Genomic DNA, 7,462 nt, shown 5'->3' with positions numbered 1-7,462 from the left:
GCATTAGAGAGTCCATTAATCCTAGGAAGTTCCGCTTTCCTTCAAAGAGATAAAGGAGCTCCCACTTCCAAGGAGGTCAGGGATAGATGAAGTGAGAGGCAGGAATGACTATTACCTAGTAACAAGAATATTTATTACCTAGCAATAAAAGTATTCTTGTGTTTTAACATGATTGTTCTAATGTTATATCAAAATAGCTGCATCAAACTATCGCCAGTACCTAAAATGGCTATATCTAAGTATTCCCTGGACTTCTGGTTCTATGATAAGATGGAAGAGGAAATGTACTTCTCCATATTACTTTCACTAAGTATAATTAACAACCCTGAATATTATATATAAACACATAAGGTGACTCTGAAAGGTGGAGAGAAGAAAGACCAGGTAAGGACCTTGAGACTCAAGGTATGGCATAGTGTTAAATTCCCTGGATTTCCCTTTTGCCTAATATCCTGGATTGGGTACATTAGAAGCTTGTAACCAGGACACACCCATGAATGCAGTCTAAACATGCTTTAAGTAAAACTTGTTCTCTCTAGCCAAAGGACCAGGATAAAGGCAGTCCAGTAAGACAGAAAACTTTTAGACAATAACCACCTTACTCCAGCCAAACACTATGGGATAAAAATTGTGGTTGCACCTCAACCCATGACAGAATAAGACAGGTAGGAAACCTAGACTTCTACCTTTACAAAGCCATAACTAGTCATCTCTTCCCCTATATCAGGGTGGTGCAAAAAAGGCAGAGTAGATAGCGAGAACTTTCATTTTGACCCAGTGGTAAGGAGGCCCCCCGTTCCATGGTGATAGTGGAGGCCATGTCAGGTGCAGTAATGAGGCATTCTTTCTCCTCTCAACCAAGATGATATCAGCAGAGGCCTAGTAAAGACTTGAAATTTTGTCTCCGCCCCAAAATAACAAGAGGCTCTTCCCCATGGAATGTCAAAGGTGGCCTAGTAGAAAACATGGACTTGCATCCCTAATTGGCAGTAATGAAGCAATATACCACTTCCAATTCTTGTGTGGTGACTACAGAGTCCTATGAATGTTTAATAAGATCCACAGTCTCGTAACACAATAGCCCCAATTGCCAGGACACACTAAAAATAATCATTCATCATACTAAGAATCAGGAAAATCTCAATATGAATGAGGAAAATAAAATCATCAGATGAAAACAAGAAGTTACAAATAACAGAATTATGTGACAAGGATTTTAGTCATCATGGTGCTACGATGAAAAATTATGTAAAAGCTTGAAGAAAATGAAAATATAGAAAGTCCCAGAGTTCCCATCAAATAAATATAATGTCCAAGCAAAGAAATAAAAGACATAAAGAAAAATCAAATTTTAGAACTGAAAATATAAACCAAAATGAAAAATTGCTAGAAGGGGCCAACCGCAGAACAGAGTTGATAAGGGAAAGAATGAGTAGATGTAAACGTAGGACAGTAGAAATTGCCCACTCTGAGAAGTATGAGCAGGAACTCAGGAAGACTCAGCTTATCAAAGCTGCCCCAGCGATGAAAACAAGCTCTGTGTTTGAAGACCGAGTGATCAGCAAATCCTCCAACATGATGATGAAAGGCAGAAACAAAGTACTGGCCACATCCTTCATGATGCAGACTCTGGAAGCTGTGAAAGGAAGCATTTTGAGAAGTACCATGCTTCTGCAGAACAGGCAGCCATCAAACGCAACCCCTACACCATCTTCCACCAAGCACTGGAGAACTGTGAGACTGTGATTGGGCTGGTACCCATCCTCAGAGGTGGCCATTTCTACCAGGGCCCTGTGCTACTGGCTGACTGGCGTCGCCACTTCCTGGCCATGAAGTGGATGATTACTGAGTGCAGGGAGAAGCACTGGAGGATGCTGATGCCAGAAAGGTCATCACATGAGCTGCTGGAGGCTTTTCACAACCAGGGCACTATGATCAAGAAGTATGACATGAACAAGATGACTGAGGCCATCCATGCCCTAGCTCACTACTGCTGGTGTTAGAGAGAGGGTAGAGGCTCAAGGAGCAGCCCAGGGCTCTCTGCTGCAAGAAAGAATAGGAGCCACTGTCATGATGAAAAACACTTGTGTGTTAAGGGTATAGTTCCTTTTTAAGCTCAGGCAGGCCTCATAAGGATGGAGCAACATATTTATTGCTTCTTAGTCCTTTCTTTGGGGGCTAGAACTTGTTCTTCCTGTTTTATCACCTTACAAAGAGAGAACATGTCAATGTGGATTTCCCCCAGGAAACTTAGGGCCCATCCAGCTACTCTTCCTTCAATTTGGGTAGAACTCAGGATGATATGAAAGGAAGCAGTTTTAATATTAAAAAAGCTTTATTAAAAAATTCTCACCCTGAACTGGTGTAGTATGTGATATGGTACTGCCATTTATTAAAACCAACTAGAAATGAAGAGGAAGAGGAAGAGGAAGAAGAAGAAGAAAGGAAAGAAGGAAAGAAAGAAAGAAGAGAAAGAAAGAAATAAAAAGAAGGAAGAAAGAAGGGAAATTACTCTTTCTGAAAAACAGAAAAAAATAGATGAAAAAAAGATACTTAGGGACCTGACGTTCTGTAACAAAAGATCTAACATCCATGCCATCAGATTCCTATCAGGTTATAAGAAAGAATGACACTAAAGTACTACTCAAAGGAATAATGGCTGAGGGGTCCCTGGCTGGCTGAGTCGGTAGAGTATGCAACTCTTGATCTTGGGGTCATGAGTTCAAGCCACATGTTAGGTATAAAGCTAACTATAAAACAAACAAACAAATAAGTAAAAATAAATAATGGCTGAAAATTCCCCAAATTTGCCAAAAGACATAAACCTACAAATGCAAGAAGCTGAGCAAACCTTAAACAGGATAGACCCAAAGAAATTCATGTCACAATACATTATAATCAAACTGCTGAAAATTAGAAGCAAAGAAAATCTAGAAAGTAGCAAGAGATAAATGACACTTTATTTCCAGGGGAAACTAATGCAAATTACAGCAGATTTCCAATACAAGTTCAGGAGAAGTACAACCTTCTCTACACAACTCCTACTTGTGACTCTACCTTGAGGCCAGAAGGAAGTGGCACACTATTTTTAAATGCTAAGCAAAGAAATATCAACCCAGAATTCCATATGCAGTGAAAATATTCTTTATGGAAAAAGGAGAAATCAAGACTATCTTAGATGAAGGGAAATTAAGAGAATTTGTCACCAGAAGACCTACCCTAAAAGAATGGCTAAAGGCAATTAATGAAACAGGAAGTAAATAATAAGAGAAGGAATCTTGAAACATTAGGAAGAAATAAAGTATAATGGGAAGAGTAAAAACTTTGGGAGGAAATAAAGTATAATGGGAAGAGTAAAGACCTTCCTTTTCCTCAAGTTTCTCTACACTAATAATGAACTGTCTGAAAAAGAAATTTTAAAAAATCACATTTATATTATCAAAAGAGCAAGAAACTTAGGAATAAATTTAACCAAAGAAGTGAAGATTTATACTGTGAAAACAGTAAGACATTGATTTAAGAAATTGAAGAAAGTGTAAATAATTGGAAAGATATCCCATGTTCATAGTTGGAAGGATATTATTTTTTTAATTTTTTTATGTTTATTTATTTTTGACAGAGAGAGAGAGACAGAGCATGAGCAGGGGAGGGGCAGAGAGAGGAAGACACAGATTCCGAAGCGGGCTCCAGGCTCTGAGCTGTCAGCACAGAGCCCGACGCAGGGCTTGAACTCACAGACCGCGAGATCATGACCTGAGCCGAAGTCAGACGCTCAACCAGTCGACTGAGCCACCCAAGCGCCCCTTGGAAGGATATTATTAAAATTTCCATACTACCCAAAGTCATTTGTAGATTCAATGCAATCTCTACCAATATTCCAATGCCATTTTTCACAGAAGTAGAACAAACAGTCCTAAAACTCATATAGAACCACAAAATACCCTGAATAGCCAAAGTAATCTTGAGAAAGAACAAAGCTGGAGACATCACATTCCTGACTCCAAACTATATTACAAAGCTATAGTAATCAAAACAGTATGGTACTGGCATAAAAACAGGCACATACACCAATGGAACACAGTTAAAAGCCCCAAAATAAACCCACTCATATATGGTTAACAAATATGTGACAAGGGAGCCAAGAATAGACAAGGGGGAAATGATAGTCTCTTTAACAAATGGTGTTTGGAAAACTGGCTAATCACATGCAAAAGAATGAGCTCCAGTCTTATACCACTAACAAAAATTAACTCAAAATATTTTTTTTAGTTTATTTATTTTGAGAGGTAGCATGAGTGGGGGAGGGGCAGAGAGGGAGGGAGAGAGGGATGTGGGGCTCCATCTCATGAACTGCAAGATCATGACCTGAGCCGAAACCAAGAATTGGATACTCAACTAACTGATCAATTCAGGCGCCCCAAACTCAAAATATTTTAAGGACATAAATATAACACCTGAAACATTATAACCCCTAGAAAAAGACATAGGAAGAAAGCTCCTTAACATTGGTCTTGGCAATGATTTTTTGGATGTGATGCCAAAAGCACAGGCAACAAAAGCAAAAAAATCATCAAGTAGGATTTAAACTAAAAAGCCCTGCACTGCAAAAAAAATAAATAATAATAATAATCAATCAGTGAAATGAAAAGGCAACCTATGAAATAGGAGAAAATATCTATCTATCTAACCATCTATCTGACAAGGCATTAATATACAAAACATATAAGGAACTCCTATAAGGAACTCATATAAGGAACTCCTCCATATAAGGACCCAATAGCAAAAAGGAACTTAAAAATCCAATTAAAAATGACCAGAGGAACTTAATAGACATTTTCCCAAAGAAGATATACAAATGACCAATAGGCACATGAAAAGGGGCTCAACATCACTAGTCATCAGGGAAATGCAAATGAAAACCACCTGTTAGAATGGCTATTATCAAAAAGACAGGAGATAATAAGTGTTAGTAAGAATGTGGAGAAAATAGAACCTTCATGCACTGTTGGTAGGAATGTAAATAACTTGGTACAGACACTATGGAATAAATACAGAGGTTGTTCAAAAAATTAAAAATAGAACTACCACATGACACAGCAATCTCACTTCTGGGTGCATACCCAAAGGAAATGAAATTAGGATCTCAGATATCTGGACTCCCATGTTCATTGCACCATTATTCACAATAAACACAACATTGAAACTGCCTACATGTCTAAGGATGAACGGAATAAGATGTGACACACAGACACACACGATGGAATATTATTCAGCTATCAGAAAGGAGAAAGGCCTGCCATTTGCAACAACATTTGGACCTTGAAAGCATTATGCAAATTGAAGTAAGTCAGAGAAAGACAAATACTGAATGATATCACTTATATGTGAAATCTAAAAAGCCAAACTTATACAACAGAGTAGGATGGTTCTTGCCAGGGTCCTAGCAGTGGGAGAAATGGGAATGTGTTGGTTGAAGGGTACAAACTTCCAACTTTAAGATGAATAAGTTCTGGAGATCTAATGTACAGCATGATGACTATAGTGAACAATACTACATTATATATTTGAAAGTTGCTAAGCGAATAAATCTTAAATGTTCTCACCACACCAAAATATGATAGTTTGAAGTGATAGAAGTGTTAACGAACCTTGCTGTAGTTACAATTTTCTAATAAATACACATGTATCAATTCATCATGTTGTACACCTTAAACTCACACACTGTTATATGTCAATTATATCTCAGTAAAGCTGGAGGAAAAAATTAGAAGGAGGAAGGGAGGCAAAAACAGAGGGAAGAAGGGAGGAAGGAAAGAGAAAAAGGTTGAAGGGACAAGACTAGAAAAAAGAGTTAAAAAAAAAAAAAAAAAAACTGTCCTCACAAAGGATCTGATTTTAATTGAATCAGTCTGTGTGGCAATTTATTTTCCAGGACATTGTTGAAAATAATAGAACAATCAGCCAGCAATTAGTGGCACTTAATAGATGGGCGTGCTCAGGGAAAGAGACAAAGAGAGCCCTGCCAAACAACTATCATTCTAAGGTGACTGTGCACATGCCCAATGCTGTGTCCTCCAAGAAGTGCCTATCAGAAGTGCATACAATAGAGAGGAAATACATTTCATTAAAAATGATCCAGTTAAAATAAATGATCCAGTTACCAGAAACAAAGAAGTATAACAAACACCCCCACATACACACAGGTGGGATGGAATGTGGACCTATAACCAGAGTTGCTACAACATGTTACCTAAAATGTCCCATTTCCAACAAAAAATTACAAGACATGCAAAGAAACAGCAAAGTCTGACCCATATATGGGGGGCAACAGAAATTGGCTGAGAGTGGACAGACATCATGTTTAATGGACAAAGATTTCAAAGTGGCCAAGAGAAACATATTCAAAGCAGTATAAAAATATCATGCTTAAATAAGTAAAGGTATGGTGACAATGTCTCATTAAGTAGGGACCATCAATAAGAGGACAGAAACTATAGAGTCGCCTGGGTAGCTCACTTGGTTAAATTAACTTCAGACTCTTAATTTCGGCTCAGGTCATGATCTCACGGTTGGTGAGTTTAAGCCCCACGTGGGGCTCTGTGCTGACAGTGTGGAGCCTGCTTGGGATTCTCTCTCTCTCCTTCTCTCTCTGCCCCTCCCCAGCTCGTGCTGTCTGTCCCTCAAAATAAATAAATAAAAACTTTTTTAAAAAAGATTAAAACTATAAAAAAAGAACCAAATGGAAATTCGGAAGCCTAAAGTATCATAACTTAAAAGAAAAATTTACTAGAGGGGCTCCACAGTTAATTTGAATTGCCAAAAGAATTAGGAAAGAAAGAAAGAAAGAAAGAAAGAAAGAAAGAAAGAAAGAAAGAAAGAAAAGAAAAGAAAGAAATAGCAAGTATGAAAATAGATATTATGTAATCAAAAATCAAAATAACACAGAGGAAAAAAGAAAATAAAAGCTGCAGTGTCGGGGTGCCTGGCTAGCTTGGTAGAGCATGTGATTCAATCCCAGGATTGTGAATTTGAGCCCCACATTGGGTATAAAGATTACATTAAAAAAATAGCTTCAGAGAAATATGGGACCTGCAAAGTACACAATGTGCATGTAACAGAAGTGCCAGAAGGGAAGAGATTAAGGTGCAGAAAAAATATTCAAAGACATAATTGCTGAATATTTTCAAATGTGATGAAAAACTTTATACATCTAAACAGCTCAATGAATTTCAAATACAATAAAAGCAACCAGATCCACAGAAAGATACATTATAATAAAAATGCTGAAAGCCAAAAGACATGGAGAAAATCATGAAAGCAACAAGAAAACAGAGTCATTTATAAAGAAATCCCAATAAAATGAATAGCTGACTTGTAATCAGAAACAATGGAGGACAGAAGGCAGGAGAGAAACATATTAAAAGTGCCAAAATAATAACAAAAAACTATCAACCAAGAATCC

The 7,462-nt window shown here is 37.6% G+C and overlaps 1 pseudogene; it reads left to right on the top strand.

Annotated features, from left to right (window-relative positions):
• The first annotated feature begins 1,321 nt into the window (after positions 1–1,321).
• Positions 1,322–2,338, top strand: LOC123595270 (annotated as a pseudogene).
• The last annotated feature ends 5,124 nt before the right edge of the window (positions 2,339–7,462 follow it).

This window comes from Leopardus geoffroyi, chromosome X (genome assembly GCF_018350155.1).
Source record: "Leopardus geoffroyi isolate Oge1 chromosome X, O.geoffroyi_Oge1_pat1.0, whole genome shotgun sequence".
NCBI lineage: Eukaryota > Metazoa > Chordata > Mammalia > Carnivora > Felidae > Leopardus > Leopardus geoffroyi.
Note: the sequence above shows the minus strand (reverse complement) of the source record. Positions and strands in the feature narration are given on the sequence as shown.